The 13,691-nt window shown below is 38.6% G+C and overlaps 1 long non-coding RNA gene across 3 annotated transcripts in view; it reads right to left on the reverse strand.

Moving 5' to 3' along the window:
- Positions 1–13,691, reverse strand: part of LOC116636279 — a 491,383-nt gene that overhangs the window by 197,567 nt on the left and 280,125 nt on the right. For 2 of the 3 annotated variants that reach the window (XR_004300308.1, XR_004300309.1), the window contains one exon: positions 11,908–11,956. The exons of the other annotated variant lie outside the window; for it this stretch is intronic. This is a non-coding gene — a long non-coding RNA (uncharacterized LOC116636279). The remainder of the gene's footprint in view (positions 1–11,907; positions 11,957–13,691) is intronic. 3 annotated transcript variants of the gene reach the window in all.

Raw genomic sequence — 13,691 nt, forward strand, 5'->3', positions numbered from 1 at the left:
GGTAGGCAAAATTATAGAATGGACCCCCAAGATTCCTGGTCCCTGGTGTACACACACCTTCTCTGAGTTATTCAGTCAAGAATTAATCTAACTACTGCTGTGCAAATATTTTACAAATGGAATTAAGGTCCCAAATCAGGTGACATTAAGATGATGGAAAGATTATCAGGGCCTGACCTAATCACATGAGACTTTTAAATACAGAAAATTTTCTCCATCAGAAAGACAAGGCAGAGAATCAAAGTACAAAGGGGATATGAGGCATGAGAAGTTCTCACTGCAGATTTGAAGAGAGAGGGGGCCACAAGGCAAGGGATGCAGGCAGCTTCTAGGAGTTGTGAGCAGCCTTCAGCAACCAAAAAATGGAAATCTCAGTCCTACAACCACAAAGAACTGAATTCTGCCAGGAATGACCTTGGAAGTAGATTCTTCCCAGAATCTCCAGACAAAAGCAGCCCGAATGACATCTTGATTTTACCCTAGTGAAACCCTGAGTAGAGAACCCAGTCACATTATACTGAACTTCTGACCTATAGGAGCTAGTTAATGTGTGTTGATTCAAGCTGATAAATTTGTGGTAATTTATGAAACATCAATAAAAAACTAATACAGTAGGAATACCTTACTCAGGTTATTAGACCCAGCAATGCCAAACTGAGTGGCTGACATACAGGAGGGTATCAATAAATATTTAACTTCCAATTGCATAAAAAATATTGGAGATATAATCTTGCTAGCAAGAACAAATAGTCAAAATAAAAGGCAAACAGGTTGAAGCTTTTATGTCTTTAGTTAGGGAGAATTTTGAAAATAATTTATTAACTGTGAATGTGCTAGAATGTGAGTGACCTAGCACATTTTGAAAATCCTGAGTTTAAGTCCCTAGAACAAAATCAGTTCTGAGAATTTGTTTTATTTTTTAAGAAACTTATTTTAAGAAATACACAATCATAGCCATTTGCTGAAAAACACTCCTGGTAACATTACTGAAGTGGCACCTAGTTCTATACCTGTGGTTACAGTGAACACCCTTGCCACCTACATTTCCAACCGCAGAACTTCAGCTCCTAAATAAAATTACTAATTCTTTTTTTCAACACTACCACTCTTTTCCTGCTAATGTTTTAAAATGTTTTTCTCTTTTCTGGTCTCAAAATGTAATCGAACTTGGATATTGCTGACATTTAAACATCATATTAGTCTCCTTTTTATTCAAGCTAAATGCTAAACCTAACCTCATCACTTTACACTTGCCACATAGTCTGTGGAGAACAAGGCAGCTACCCAGCAGATGGAGGGAGACCCACCTTCACGGCCACATTTTCTATCTAAAGAGTTCCAAGGACCTGGGTGAGTCACATAACATGCTAAGATTCAGCTTCCTTGTGGCTACAAGCTCCCAACACTGACCTCTCAGACTGCTGTCATATTCTAATGAAAAATGCAGAACAAAAGGCCTTGAAAAGTATAACGGGCACAGCATTATAATTATGCAAAAGGAATCCCTAACTCTCCCATTGGACTGTATACTCTGGTAATTGTTTTCAATGAAACTATGGAAAGATTTGTAGGCAGCTAACATGCACATTGGGCCATCCATAACTTTTGCCTTGGTACAGTCAGACTATTATTTACCCAATAAACCATAACTGCAGTGGAGGCCCAATAATTCAGCATCTGAGAGGGATTTGCTGTGGAAGAAGTTATTATGGTCTATCAGATCAAAAATTCACTTTTAAAGAAGTGTCCAAATACAGATGTACACAATGGGCTCAAATCATTACAGACTATTTTGCCAAATAATACACATTTTCAAAATTACTGTAGCGCCATCATATACCTCACTGTGTACTTATCCCACACATAGAAGGGACTTTAGTGTTTAAAAAAGAGAGAGAAAGAGAGAAAATAAAAGGAAAAAAAGAGGACATAAACCACCATTTCAAAATATAAAGATTATATTACAAGTATAGTGAAACCCAAAAATCTAAAAGGTAGAGACAGCTATTTTCTTTCTAATTCACATTGTGTAGGTTGATTATTATTATTATTATTATTATTATTATCATTATTACTATTTTTTACCCCAAGTCCCATGAGCTGAAAAGACACTGTCAGTCTTCACTCTAAATGTTCTGCATGTTGTCTCTTTATATTATTTTAAAAGGTCTGAACAAAGATCTTGACGTATTGCAGGCAATTTGGAAAAACACCAAAGTTACAATAGATGGTGAATATCTTTGCTTCTTTCAGTTTTGCTCCACAGAAAGAAATCAAGGCATCCTTCTTTGATGTGTGTTTTGTTTTGTTTTTGCAATCACTTGTGTACCCGGTGTGTTCATACGGAGTGATAAAGGCTCAGGTTCATGAGAATAATGATAAAATGAAAAGATTCAAAATTCTTAACGTTAAAAGGCTCAAATTTCATACACAGATGTAAGGAGCTGAGATTTATCAAAAGTTTATTTGTATTAATTAATGCTTTCCATTTATGGGTAAGACAGTATGCAAAAATAAAATCACCATTCTACGATCACCAAGTGAGCTCGGGAAATGCTCATATGATGGTTTTGTTTGTGTTGTTTTCCTATCCCCTCACCAGGGGTGTGTGTGTGTGTGTGTGTGTGCGCACACACGTGTGCATGCATGTGTGTTCTCTTCTTTCTCTCTTTCCCTCCCTTCTCTCTCTTCCCATCTCTCTCTCAGTCAGTCCCTCTTTCTCTCAGACACACAAGAAAACATCAAATTAATTATAGTGCCCCTAACATTAGTTTGCTTTGACTCAAGAGACTCAAGGGTATTTCATAGCCTATCTCCATCTACTCATCCATTTTAGTATTTTTAAAGGAATTTCTTAAAATATTTTCTTACTATTCCCCAAAAGTTTAAAGATCAGAACCTGCTTTTTCACTCTTTCTTTCCCTTTTATCAAGATCAGTATTTTTTTCTCCCTGCTTAGAAATGATCCCTTCAAAAAGTCAGCAAAATATTTTGGCTGTCTTCAGCTGCACTTTGGGCTTCTCTGTTACAAATTGTATAAACATTTTCCAGACAGGGGAATTTGAAGGGTTTAAATTATTTTTTTAAATGATGTCTGTATTCTAGCACATTCACATTTGCAAAAGGAAGATGGAGGCAAGGAAAGCTACCACAGAACATAATATGTCTAGAATCAGGGGACTATTGAGCTCTATGCAAATCTGAGAAGGGAAAATATCTTCCTCATACATTATCTACAGCAAGGATTCTGAGTTTCCCAGGCTGATGAAACAAATGCTCTTGTTGGATGTAGTCTGTCATTCATATTGAGCTCACATATTTTACTTCCTGAAACCAAACAAATACTGATAAACTACTTCAGTGAGCCTTTAATCAAAATTTCGGCAGTATGCAGTTGGCAACAGAAAGATCAGTCTGTGGAGCCTGAAACCCTTTCATCATCAAATATACAGAAATAATAATTATATTTATCTGTTTGGTTCAGGCTGCACACCAAGATTTACCCTTGCCCTAAGGACATAGAAATCATCACGTATTGTCATCTCTAAAGAAAAAAAAAATCCTTAATAACTTAGAGGTTAAATGGTTCTCAATAGTTGTGGGGGCTGAGGAAAGGGAAATAAAAATAATAAATTACTTTTAGCATTTTTCTCTTATAATGCTATAATAAGCTGTGTTGTATACTAACCATTTAGTACTTCTGATAATAACCCTGAAAGCACTAGTAAGCATCTAGCCTGACCAATAAAAACATTTTTTTTAATAAAAACATTTTTGAGATGGGAGAGAAGAGATTGTCTCATAATTCTGTTTTCTGTCCTTTTAGGAGCTGTGTGTCTGGGTAAACATATTTCAATTTAACTTATTCCAAAAATAGTTGAAAATTAGATTAAAGAAACAGAGGAGTTGAGTTTGAAAAACATTTTACGGTGAAAATAGTGTATCTTCATTTGGATTCCTACAAAAGCAAAAACAGAGACAAGGACTTAGTGAACCGAGGTTACTGGGAGGTGAATCCAGGAAGCTGGAGTCAAGGAACAGGGAGAGCACATCAGGGAAGAAGGGAAAGCAGGTAAGGGCAAGTTGTGAGGCTGTTATCACTGTGGACATCCCAGGCCTAGTCCCTCTCGGGTGCCTCAGGAACTGAGAAGAAATGAACCTCAGAACTGTACCTTGGGGCACCTGGGTGGCTCAGTTGGTTAAGCGACTGCCTTCAGCTCAGGTCATGATCCTGGAGTCCCGGGATCGAGTCCCGCATCGGGCTCCTTGCTCCACGGGGAGCCTGCTTCTCCCTCTGACCCTCCCCCCTCTCATGTGCGCTCTCTCTCTCTCTCATTCTGTCTCAAATAAATAAATAAAATCTTAAAAAAAAAAAAAAAAAAAAAAAGAACTGTACCACTGCAGGATTAGAAGCCCGAGCATTTATTCTCTGATCCAGTCCACAACAGAGAATTGCCCTCTGAGGACCCTGAGGAACTTCGAATTCTCATTCTTCAAGGCTACACCTAATCAGGGCTAACCCAGCTAAGGCTTCAGAGAAAGCCCTGAAGTAGAGAAGCTGAGGGACACTTGAGGCGGGAAGACATCAACATGCACAGGGACTGCGTGCTGGGGCTGAGGGAGCCAAGGGAATGTCCGTGAGGGGACGGATATAATCTACTATGTATTTCTTGCTCTAGAATAACTTGAGAAGATCATTTTATGTTCCTCTCAAGAAGTAAGTATAAGCTATCAAGCCATGAAAAGACACGGAGGAATCTTAAATGCATATTATTAAGTTTAGGAGGCTGATCTGAAAAAGCTGTGTGATCCTAACTAGATGATATTCTGGAGAGAGTAAAAAGATTAACATTTGCCAGAGGCTGGGGAGGGGTAGCTGAATAGGTGGAGCATAGAGGATTTTTAGGGCAGTGAAAATACTCTGTATGATATTACACTGATGGATATATGTCATTATATATTTGTCCAAATCCACAGAATGTACACCGAGGTTGAATCATAATGTAGTGTCAATGTAGGTTGGATGATTAGGATGTACCAAAGAAGGTTCATCACTTGTAACAAATGTACTACTCTGGTGGGGGATATTGATAGTGGGGGCGCCTGTGCATGTGTGGGGGCAAGAAGCATATGGGATATATGGATAATTTCTACCTTCTCAATTTTTCAATGAACCTAAAATTGCTCTAAAAAATAGTAAACAAAAGAAAGTCAGTATAAGACCACTGAGCATTGTAATTAACACCACATATTATTTATGTGGAATTACCTTTGCAAAACACACATATATTCAAAGGAAGTTCTTTTAATCCCCTCATCGCCCATTTGCCTCTATACAAATACTGCCACTCTCCTCCACCAGTTCTCTTTTTTTAGGTCTTTTTTCCCCAAAAATTTTGTATTTAAATTCAACTTAATTAACATACACTGTATTATTAGTTTCAGAGGTAGAATTTAGTGATTCATCAGTTGCATACAACACCCAGTGCTCATTACTTCAAGTGCCCTCCTTAATGTCCATCACCCAGTGACCCCATCACCCCATCTCCCTCCCCTCCAGCAACCTTCAGTTTCTTTCCTATAGTTAAGAGTCTCTTATGGTTTGTCTCCCTCTCTGTTTTTGTCTTATTTTATTTTTCTCTTTTAGGTCCTCTTTACCACATTTTCTTCTCACTCACCTCAACAGTTTTCCTTCCTCCGCAATTGTCTTTACCTTTCTACAATCTTCAAGAGTTGTGGAACATGCTCTATAGTCAATTAAGACATAAAAAGTAGCCCCAAGACTGCCATTAAACAATTCTGGGTCACTTGCTTACTAGAATATTAGCTAATAAAACAGCAAGAAGGTCTGTCTTACATGTTACATTGAATACTGGAAAAACATCTAAATTAAAATTCTGCTTTGGTCTATTTATGGAGAAGAATAAGGGGCAGGGAGGGGAGGAGGGAGAAGGAAAAAGAGAAAGAGAGAGAAGGAGGAGGCAGAGGGAGGGAGGGTGGGAAGAAGGAGCCTGTGATTTTGTTTGAAATGTTTTCTGGTTCATTTATGATGTATCCTATAAGCCCATCGCTTTGGGAAATATTTGCCCATTTTGACACTTTCCCTGGCCAAACACTCCCACCAGCTTCATTTTAATTACAGAATCTAAGGGTTACTAGGGTCTCCTGTTGGAACTTACTGCAATATCTACAGTTGCCACATCTCTAATTTAAGAGGACACACACCTGCTTTAATTACAGGGCCCTTGAGAGATAACAAGATATAAGTAACACGACCAGATGAGAGTCAATTGCTGAAATTGTTTCCTGATAAAATGTATTTAGCTCCAGAGGCTAAAGCTCACTAACTCTTTCCTATATGGCATCAGGGTGTCAACAGGAACACAGCTACTGGGAATAATTGAAATGCCTCTCTTCATTGAGAAACTGCCCATACAGTAAACAAAGCCCACACGATGTGGCAATAGATGTAGAGTCATTTCTGGCTTGTTCTGTCATCGGAAAAAGAACCTGGACACAAAAAAATCGCAGTGGAATATCTCCATGCAGATATTATCCAGCATTTATTTCTCTCCTTAGTGAACATAATCTTATGCATGAAACTACCATCCTTGGGATTTAGTCCTCAGGTTTTTGTTTTCATATTTGTATATAATCTTGAAAATTTAACAAAAATGTATTTTACTGGTTTTCAATCCAGTCTTCTATTGATGGGTGAGAGGCTGAGTGGAGTGACATTCCACAAGGGCCAGGAACAGCAAGCAGAGTATTCAGGGCATTTCCCAACTCTGTCTAAAGCGTCTCATCCCTAGAATAACATTCCTGCCATTTGGAGGATCTTATTGTTACCAGCCTATCTCACAATAAGAGTCAGGATAGGACTCAGTGGTTTAAGCCAAAAGAGTTTATTTTGTGCTCACACAAAGGCTGCTGCTCTTCCAAGCACCTTTCCAAGGCAGCTCCCATGAAGTAACTTAGAGATACAAGTTGTTTCCATTTTGGGTCTCTGCCATCTCAACCCAGGACCTCCAGGGTTGCCACACATAGGAAAGGAAAGCTGGAGGGTTATACATTAACTACTAAAAGCATTATCTGGAAGCAAAACAGTGTCTGTTCACAGCCCATGGGCCAGAAATAGTCACATGGCACTGCTAATTGTGGAAGGCCCGGGAGCATCAGGTGTTCAGGAAGCAGTAACTGTCTTTGCCACACTTCTCAGTAACATGCTCTTCACACCCACAACAAACTAACATTCCTCAAAGACTATTTTTATCATATTCCTTCCTCAGTGAAATGCTCAGGAATATTTTCCCAGCACCTGGCATTTTTATGTGACTTAACATTTAGTCATTTTTTCCCCCAATAACGTGTAAGTCTTCAAGAGGCCGTAATTAAGACAATATTTTTGAAAAGGGTAATACTGTGGTCATGATGAGATTCTGTAGGTTTGGCACAAGGACAGGGTTCTCGGGAGAAGAGGATCAAAAGATCAGGGAGGGCAGAGCCTATGTTTGTCTTCTACATCATTGAATCCCCATCATTATCACTTATTACAATATCAGGAAATATTTTTAAAATTTAATTGAACTGCATAATTTTTCCTATGGCTAGTTCTATCTCCTGAAGCAAGTCTAACCTCCTTTCCACTAGCAGCAGCCTTGTTAGGCCTCCTCTTCTGCTTCTCTCCAAATGCCCCCACATACACAGTCACAAGTAACACTTGGATTTACAACTTATAAGGCACTTTCACAAATATTATTTTTTGAGCCATCAACTCCTCTGTAAGATATGCAAAATAGGTATAATTATTCCATTTTATAGATGAAGCAGAATGTTAGAAACATTAAGTATTTCATACTTCCTCTAGCTTTTAGTGCAGGGCTCTTGTCACCATTCCCTCATTCTTGGTAACCCATGCTACAGGCTCCTCCTTACGCTGCTCACAGACCCGCTCCACCCATCTGCTCCTCCTACCCTGCCGCCCAGTGTTGCCTCCCTGCCCTTCCTCCTAGACCTGCTTCACATTCTACCTCCTCCAGAATATCTTTTTGAATATTTCGAACCACAATGTTCTCCCCTCCCCCCCCACCTCCTAATTCTGTTTAGATGTATGATCTATAGAAGGATCATCATTCACACATGCTCTGAGTCTTCTCTCTAAATAGACTGGAAACTCTTATGGGGAGGAGTTATATCTTCCAATCATTTTCCATGCCCCTAAGCATCTAGCAGTGTGCTTGGTGCACAGTTGCCGACCATTTCCATTACACACTGAAGCAAGAAGGAAAAATCAGAGTATCACCCATGTTTATTGAAGAACCCGAACTCTAAATTGCACCTGGGCTAACTGTGCTTATAGACCCCCCAAATTGGTATTATATAGCCATGACAGAGTTTAAAGCCATCTTAATTTTAGAGGAATCTTAAAAATGTTTTGCCTATGAATTCAAAGATTCTTACGAAAAATTAAATACCTATTTTTACTCTACAGAACATTCCATAAAGAGAATAAATGGGACAAGAATTATTAGCAAATCTTTTAATAACTAACTGAGAATAGAAAATACAAACTTCAAGACTTAACCACTGTCAGTATCCTCTCTCTCACAATAAATTTGGGGAAGGGAGGACAGGGAGCTATTTTACAGAATGAGTAGTGGCCTTCAAGTGGTATCAAACTGGCGAAGCTATTCTTCCTTTATTTTGGGTACTGCATTCTATATAATAACCACCTATTATGTAAAGTAACACTTATATTTATTTGTACAAAGGCTTCCTATAGTCCAAGTATCCTGAAAATTGTTAAAGTTTAGCTCACCTGTACTTCAGATAATCTGTCTCCTAACAACCCCTGCTATCCAGACTCTGAATTAGTTCTCTAATGCTTGCTCCATTACAACATACTGCAACAGTAAGATACAGACACAGACAAAATACTGTTCCTCTAAGTTGCCTGTGGGATTTTGTGGGTGTTGAGGAAAACACATGACATTCTAGTTAAAGAGGGTAGTTGTAATTCTCCGTGCTTATCATCAAGATCTTCAAATCACACACTTCCGAGCCCAGCATTCTCTTGGCTTACACTCATAATTCTTTTTAACTTTACAGAGTGGGGAAGCTAGTGAATGGGGAAGGAGATAAAGAAGTGGGTAAGGCTGCTAAGGGGTTGAGTCAGATATGTATTTAGATATGCAGAAAAAGAATTTCACATTAGGATCAAGAAAAAGGTAACATACTGGCTTATTTCCCCCCACCAAAAAAAGGTTCAAAATGCTAAGACAAAGTAGACCATAGGGAAGCTTAAGGTGTGGATGTTTTCCAATTATTCAGGGCATTTATGCTAATTGTACTGGCAAAGAGTCTATGATTATTTTGGTTCCCTTCCTAAGAATATTAAAAGATCTGGGTTGGCATAAAGGGGTATGTGTAAAAGTGAAGTTTTATTACAGATGTCAAATTTGTTAGAGTGATTCATGATAGATTACTTTATTGAAGCAAGTTTAATTATGAACGTTTTCAAATCTTTTTTCCCCTTAACTCAATAAAGAAAAGGAAGAAGGTATGGTTTATCTTCAAAGGGAAGGCAAAATGATTCGTGGGAACAATATGGCAAAAACTAATTTAATCCCTAGAAGTTTAAAATTAAAAAAAAGGGGGGGGACAGAATGAAAGGATCAGCAAAATATGGCTAAAGCTGGTGGTGTATGATTACACCCAGCACTTTTTTGTTGAGACAGGAAAAAGATTTATGTTCCATGGTAAAAGAATGTGTGTAGTGTGAATGATACTGAAAGGTAACTGAACAGAGGCTGATGCGGGAGATAAGGGAGCAAATGCTCATTGAGTCATGTGTTGAGCCAGAGCCACGTGGAGGGAACAATGTTAAATGACTCTGCACAGGCCCTGGAATGATCACAGATGATTTTTTATAAGTGTATTCTTTACTTTCCCACTCTACACATCCGTTAGCTTTTTAAAAATTAAAACACATGTACTTCCAAATTTATATATAAATATCCTCATGTTATGAGATTTACTTTTAAAGAAATAAGTTGGGTGAAGGGAATCCCACCCGTGTCATTAAGGACCATTAGAGTAAGTACTGGGTAACAAGTGGGACAGAAGGAATGCCTTGCTAATGCACTCACAGCTGCGGCATACCCCTCTGTTTCCTGATGAATTTGTACAGTTTTTCAGTGGCATTTGATGATGAAGCAGCTGGACTAGAGATAGATAAAATGTAACAGACAGTGCCCATTGTAATGGAAACCATGTCATTCATCCTTTCTAATTTTCCAAACCAGATGTATTTTTTTCCAATTTTTGGATGCTCCGTGTTTCTATTTCTCAAGTTGCATTATAGCATCTTGCACTCATTTTTTTCTGTATCACAACTTTTTCCTTACTTGGGTGCTCCCCATATCTCCATATACAGTGTCTTACAAAAATGAATTAAGCAATCATTAAATTGAGTTGTTCCCTTCTCCTGCTGGTTTATAGCAAAGGTAAATGGGTTGACAATTAAAAGAAGTGTGTACTGGCTGTCTTTTAGGTGCCCAGCTCTATGGGAAATGCAGGCAAAAAAGCCTCCTTACCCTCAACCTGCATACTAGTTGGATAATCAAGACAAAGAAGAAAGACTAAATGAGATTTGATTATGGATGTCAGCTCAGATGCCAAGTATAATGAAGGATCATTTGTGGAGCACAGGAAAGTAACTGCAAAAGCAATTTGAGGCATAATATACAGTGTGGGTTGAATTCATCAGAGAAGGCTTCAAGGAGGAGATGGAGCAAAAGTTAGGCTTTGAAAAATGATACGTGTACAGACAGACAGAAACTAAAAGGTGAAGGTTCACTGAGAACCAATTATGGGCCAAGCTGTACTAAGTCAATGTGATTATACTCATTTCATAGTTGAGAGATACGGTACTGGGAGAGATTTACAGAGATTAGTCGTAAGTTTCCCAGGGACAAACCTCTACTAAGTGATATAGCTTGTATTCAAATCCAGGTCTGTCTGACCCAATGTTTGAACACTCTTCACTACATGAAAAAGGAATAGTAGGAGGAATAAGAAATATAGATGGTAGAAACAGTTAGATGATCTGCTTGGCTGGCAAAGTAAAGCATCCTAGACATCATTTATATCAACTCCTTTGTTTTTTTTTTTTTTAAGATTTTATTTATTTATTTGAGAGAGAGAGAATGAGAGACAGAGAGCACGAGAGGGAAGAGGGCAGAGGGAGAAGCAGACCCCCTGCTGAGCAGGGAGCCCGATGTGGGACTCGATCCCGGGACTCCAGGATCATGACCTGAGCCGAAGGCAGTCGCTTAACCAACTGAGCCACCCAGGCGCCCTCAACTCCATTGTTTTACAGAGTCTGTGATCCAAGGATAGTAGAAAATAAGGTTAGATCAGGAGAATCTTGCAAACAGTGCAAAGGAATACACTGAAGCTTTGGAGATGGGCATGAGGTATTTTAAGATAATTTGTATGTCATAAGCTGAGCCCTTTTCTGTGGTAGAGGGCACTTCAAATCCAATCTATGCATAACCATCCTCTCCCAAAGGAGCTCTGAATATTTGGACCACCAGAATTTTGGAAAGAGGAAGATAAGGCCAAATGATGAGCTGAAAACAGAGGTGCTTCAGTAGCTCTGAATGAGGCAGTATTGCTCACGACACTTCTCCTTACCAAAAAGAGTTGGCTTCTGGAAGCCCTGCACCAAGAAATTAACCAATGTATTTTTGGAGTATTGGCTCCATGCCCAGCACTGTGCTTATAAATCTACAAATCCACACTTGTATCATTTAAGAAACTGGCTTATGTAATATAATGTAGGGGTTAAGCACACAGGCTCTGGCAGCAGACTCTCTGGGTTTCATATCTCATCCTCTCACTTACCAGCAATGTGACCTCGGGCAGTGTACCTCTTGGGCTTCACTTTCCTGATCTGTAAAATAAGGAAAATAATACTACTTACCTCACTGGGTTATTGTGAGGATTAATTTAGATTTTCCAAGTAAAGCTCTTAGAAAACACCCGGAAGCTAGTAAGTACCTAATAAACATCAGGACTCAGGAGAAGGGGAGGAGGAGGTCAGGGCCACTGCTGCTGTTTGTTGGCCCTATTATAAGTGGTCCATTTTAAATGTCTTCTTTGATTATCTGTATACTAAGTCTTTGCAGATGCAAAAATAGATAGCTATTCATAACTGTTTTGCTGGATCTGATTTATCACTACAGTTAGTAGTATTGTATAGAAATGTGTTATAAGTGAGAACATAATCAACTGAAATTCTTCCGGTTCCTTTAATAAACTTTATGCTACAGTGAACCACTGTATCATTCAGAACAGGCTAATATATGCTATGGTAACAAATAAATTTCAGTGGCTTAACCCCGCTCCCTTTTTGTGATTTGGACAATTCTCTCCTGGGCAACTCAGGAACTTGGGCCACTTCTATCTTACAATCATCCACCTAATTTCCTTCACTTCTAATACACAAATGGAGAGAGCAAGGGAGGGAGAGAGGGGGAAAGGAAAAGGAAGGAGACAGGCAGGGAGCAAGACATAGAGGAAGGATGTACAAGGCCCACCCACTTTTAACTGCCTTGGACTAGAGGTGACATATCACTTCTACTTACATCCCATCAATAAGAATTAGTCACATATAGACACCTAAAAGGACAGAGGCTGGGAAATGAAAAGGAATGTGAATAGTTGTTAACTAACATTCTCTTAGGTGTTACATCCCTAACTGCTAGGTTTGTAGTTAAAAATCCCTGAACTACAAGAAGTGGGGAGACTCACGGCCCATCGAGACCTCAGTGTTTGGTCCTACTTATGGCAAATAGATGTTTCTCAATCAAAAAAGTACAGAATTGAAATATTTTCATGAGTTGTTTCTGGGATACAGAAAAGACTTTCAATTAAAAAAAAAAAAAAAACCCTTAGTAAAGGACATCAGTACCTTTCTAACAGATGCTATGAGAAAAAAAAAGAGTTTTATGAAGAACTTGATAAAAAGTTGGAAGCATTTTATTCTGTAAATGCAAAATGCTGCTAAAAGGGAGCATTCACTGAGACACAATTTTGTGGGACCTGAATTTCTGCCTATCCCAACTGGAGAAAGACCTTTCCTATAAAATTATCTGCATTAGGACTTTCTCTCTAACCAGGAATTTGAATGCTGGAGCTGAGTTTATCCTCATAAATACAACTAGATCATAACCTGCTGGTCAGCAATTCCACTTAACCTTAGAACATGTTTCTTTAAGCTGGGACTCTGAAATCAAGGGATTCATTAAAAAAATAATTTTAACTTTAATTTTTTTTTTTTTTTGCCAAAGAGGACCTATTGACTCCTGGTGTTTTGTTTGTTTGTTTGTTTGTCTTTTTCCAAAGATTCTATCAACTAAACAAGTTATATTAAACCATGATAATTTTAGATATTTTGTAAATCAAATACATGCATACACACATGCACACATTGTACAGGTAAAAGCTCTCTTAATCACCCACAAGCTAATGAGACATGAGAGCAAAATAAAGAATTACTGTGTCTATAAAACTACATTCAATGCTTTGGATAAATAGACAAAGTTGAGCTACCCCCCCCACCACACACACACACACACACACACACACACACACACACACACACAAAGGTTGTAGTACTAGGTTTG

Source organism: Phoca vitulina, unplaced genomic scaffold (genome assembly GCF_004348235.1).
Source record: "Phoca vitulina isolate PV1807 unplaced genomic scaffold, GSC_HSeal_1.0 scaffold12, whole genome shotgun sequence".
NCBI lineage: Eukaryota > Metazoa > Chordata > Mammalia > Carnivora > Phocidae > Phoca > Phoca vitulina.